At 38.9% G+C, this 4,502-nt stretch overlaps 1 pseudogene; it reads right to left on the minus strand.

Moving 5' to 3' along the window:
• Window positions 1-2,287: 2,287 nt before the first annotated feature.
• On the minus strand, window positions 2,288-3,569 carry LOC104668717 (annotated as a pseudogene).
• Window positions 3,570-4,502: the final 933 nt, after the last annotated feature.

Below are 4,502 nucleotides of genomic sequence, written 5' to 3' on the forward strand. Positions count from 1 at the left end.
ATTTTACTGAATTCATGTATTAGTTCTAACAGTTTTTGGTGGAGTTGTTAGACTTTTCTATATATAAAATCATGTAATCTGCAAACAGAGACAATTTGACTTCTTCTTTTCCCATGTATTTCTTTCTCCTGCCTAGTCGTTCTGGCTGGGACTTCCAGTACTATGTTGAGTAAAAGTGGTGAAAGTGGTTGTCCTTGCTTTATTTCAGATCTCAAAGGAAAAGTTTTCAGCTTTTTCTCATTCAGTATGATGCTCTCTGTGAGTTTGTCATATATGGAATTTATTGCATTGGGAATATATACTTTCTATACCTCATTAGTTGAGAGTTTTTCTTCTTTTAATCATGAATGGATGTTGAATTTTGTCAGTTTTTTTCTGCATCTATGGAAATGATCATAGGGTTTTTGTCCTTTCTGTTAATGCGATGCATCACATTATTGGTTTGCATATGTTGAACAAGTCCTGCATCCCTTGGATGAGTCCCACTTGATCATAGTGAATGATCTTTTTGATATTCTATTGAATTCAGTTTGCTAGTATTTTGTTGAGGATTTTCGCATGTATGTTCATCAGGAAACTCTATAGTTCTATTTTTTTTAATTGTATCCTTGTCTGGTTTTGGTATGAGGGTAATACTGACCTCACAGAATAAGTTTGGAATTATTCTTTTCAGTTTTCTAGCATAGTTTGAGAATAATTTGTATTAGATTTTCTTTAAATATTTGGTAGAATTCAGTAGTGAAGTTGTCAGGTCCCAGGCTTTTCTTTGATGAGAGACTTTTTATTACTGCTTCTAATTCTTCACTCATTATTGGTCTGTTTAGATTTATTTCTCTTCATAATCCAGTCTAGGTAAATTGTATGTGTCTAGGAATTTACATATTTCTTCTGGTTATTCAGTTTGTTAATGTGTACTTATTCAAGCCTGATTTTATTTATTCGTATCTTTCCTCTTTTTTTTTTTGGTTTAGTTAATGAATTGTTCTTTTTTTGTTTTTTGGTATTTTAGATAGAGTCTTGCTCTGTCACCCAGGCTGGAATGCAGTGGCATGATCTCTGCTTACTGCAACCTCTGCCAGGTGGGTTCAAGTGATGCTTGTGCCTCAGACTCCTGAGTAGCTGGGACTGCAGACTTGCGCCACCACGCCCCACTAATTTTTGTATTTTTAGTAAAGACGGGGTTTTACCATGTTGGTTAGGCTGGTCTTGAACTCCTGACCTCAATTGATCCACCTGCCTCAGCCTCCCAAAGTGCTGGGATTATAGGTGTGAGCCACTACGACTGGTCAAGAATTATTCATTTTGTTTATCTTTTCTAAAAAACTGAGTCTTTGTTAATCTTTTGTGCTGTTTTCCTAGTGTCCGTTTCATTTATTTCTGCTCTGGTCTTTATTATTTTCTTTCTTCTCCTATTTTTTGTTTTAGCTTGTTCTTATTTTTATCTAGTGTCTTGAGTTACAACATTGTTTATTAGAGATTGCTTTTTAACGAAGATGTTTATTGGTGTAGCTCCCTTTTATAACAGTTTCTGGTATATCCCATAGGTTTTAGTATGTTTTTTTTTTCCATTTTCTTTTTTCTCAAGAAAATATTAAATTCTCCTTCTAATTTCTTCTTTGACGCATTGGTTATTTAGGAGCTTGTTTTTAAATTTCCATGTATTTGCAAAGTTTGTGAAGTTCTTCCTGTTATTGTTTCTAGTTTTATATCATTGTGGTCAGAAAATATATTTGATACGATCTCCATTTCCTTAAATTTGTTAGACTTCTTTTGTGGCCTAACATATTTATCCTGGAGAGTATTCCATTTGCAGTTGAGAAGAATGTATATTCCACAGCTATTTCACGGAATGTTCTGTAAATGTCTGTTAGGTTCACTTGGTCTGAAGAGCAGTCAAAATCCAATGTTTCTATGTTGATTTTCTGCTTGGATGATCTATCCATTATTGAAAATGGGGTGTTAATATCCCCTCTTTTTTTCCCCACTTCCTCCCAAACACATATTACAAGTATCACAGAAAATTGTAACAACAAAAGCAACTGGTTTTCAACACATAGTGAGCTCAAGCACGAAGGGTGAGTACTGAAGATCTACAGAGGTCAGACTGGGAGCCCTGCCACAGGAAGTTTGAATCTCTCAAAACAGCTCTTTCCTCCCACAGTCCAGGCTCGTCACTTCTTCCTAATCTAAGGTGGCTTATCCACACACAGAAATATAAGCTGCTCCATATATGTTAATAATTGCTCTGTTGTGTTTCACGAGGGATCTTCACAAGCCAAACCCCGGCTCAAATTCTGTACCGGAAGTTCCTGTTGCTGTCAAAGAACTCTTGCCCTCTCTGCACTACTTTGCTGCTGAAGCGACCTGGATCCCCTGCCTTCAACTTCTCCAGCTTCTGATCACTTGGCAGCCTACCATCATCAGTTCTTCTGGTGCTCTCAGAATCACTGGCGTACTTCTGCAGCTCTCTGACGACCTAGGGCTGCAGCAAGAGGCACAGAGCTCTCCTCCAGATTCTGGCTTTTTTCTTTCCCTTCCATCTCCTTGGTACATTTGTCTTATGAGTGTTTGACTCTATCACTTTCAAAGCTGTGGTGTGATTCGGGTCTTTGGATGAGGCTTCATGCCCTGGCATAAGCAAACAACCTGATACAGAGTGCCCTACAGGGAGTGGCTATGAGGTATTTCCAGGGCCCTGAAGCTGCTGGAGCAAGTGGGCAACCCCAGTTTTCTTAAGGACTTTTTGATCCTGCTTCAGTTTCAGCTCCAATGTGGGTACCAACTTGCTTTTTAAAATTCTTGAGATCACATCAGTGCTGACATCAAAGCCTTCAGCCAACCTGGGAACTGACCAGGACTCTGCAAATTCCTTATGTAAATACTGGATCTACACCAGGGGTTCCCATGTCAGGGTTCTGGACAGAGCACCAGGTGTCTCCATTTGCCTCCAAGTTTTCCAGAATCAGATTTTTTTTTCCTGTCACTGCAGGGTGCTAGGGTAGAGAACCAGTGGTAGAAGCCATGTGTGGAAGCAGGATGGATGTTTGAAGAGCCTCAGGCTAAATCATGGAGCACCCAGCCCTCTTCTCTTTGATAGCAAGGGAAATCGGGCCATGTCTGCCAGCTTAGAGCTGCTCTGTAAACCCAGAAATCTGACATCTAGAGCAATAACTGCCCATAAGCATGCCGAACTCTCTCTAAACTGGTGATGAAATACGTCACTGGTGAAGGGACTAGTGGTCATAGGGGAGCTGGACACCTGACACTGTGCTCTGGACATTGGGTAAGAAGAAACAAGGGCCCCTATGCATGTAGCAGCAGGATGCCTGGAATCAAGGGGGTGTGGCTTGGGGTGCCAGGCCGCGAGGCCCTGCTTCAAGTTGAGGGCCCAGGGAGGAGCCGGTACCTCTCCACCTCTTGTAGCTCCCATTCCTCTGGCTCCTAGTCAGAATCAGGGTCCAGCTCCCAGCTGATAGGGCCTGGGCCTCCACCCCCTAGATCATGAACCCACAGTGAGCAATGGCAACACAGACATGCCAGTCTAGCTAGAGACTCAGAGTAACTGCCATGTCAATGCATACCAGCCTTCAGCATTCTACAACATGGCAGCAACCTGACATCTCCTCTTATTATTGTATTGTAGTCTCTTTAGATCTACTAATATTTGCTTTATGTATTTGGGTGCACTGATGCTGGATGCATATATATTTATGATATATCCTCTTGCTGAACTGATTCCTTTATCATTATATAATGATAAATATTTTGTTTCTGCAGTTTTGGATTTAAAGTTAATTTTATTTGATGTAAGTGTAGCTTATATTCGTCCCTTCACTTTCAGTCTATGTGTGTTCATACAGGTGAAGTGAGTTCTTATAAGCAGCATATAGTTAAGTCTTGATTTTTTAAAGGATTATTTAACCACTATATATCTTTTAATTAAATAATTTAATTCATTTATATTCAAGGTTATTATTGACTGGTAAAGACTTACTCTTGCCATTTTGTTAAGTGTTTTCTGGTTGTTTGTTTTCTTTCTTTCTTTCTTTCTTTCTCTCTCTCTCTCTCTCTCTCTCTCTCTCTTCTTTCTTTCTTTCTTTCTTTCTTTCTTTCTTTCTTTTCTTCTTTCTTTCTTTCTTTCTTTCTTTCTTTCTTTCTTTCTTTCTTTCTTTCTTTCTTTCTTTCTTTCTTTCTTTCTTTCTTTCTTTCTTTCTTTCTTTCTTTCTTTCTTTCTTTCTTTCTTTCTTTCTTTTTCTCTTTCTGGTTTCCTGGTTTTCTGTAGTGCTAAGCTTTGATTTTTTTCTCTTTCTCACATTTATGGACTTGAGTATGTTAAACATCCTTGCATCCCTGGTATAAAACCCACTTGATCATGGTGTATTATCTTTTTGATATGCTGTTGGATGCAGTTAGCTAGTATTTAGTATTTTGCTGAGGATTTTGCATCCATGTTCATCAGGGATATTGGTCTGTAGGCTTCCTTTTTCGTTGTCCTTTTCTGA

Source organism: Rhinopithecus roxellana, chromosome 4 (assembly GCF_007565055.1).
Source record: "Rhinopithecus roxellana isolate Shanxi Qingling chromosome 4, ASM756505v1, whole genome shotgun sequence".
Lineage (NCBI taxonomy): Eukaryota > Metazoa > Chordata > Mammalia > Primates > Cercopithecidae > Rhinopithecus > Rhinopithecus roxellana.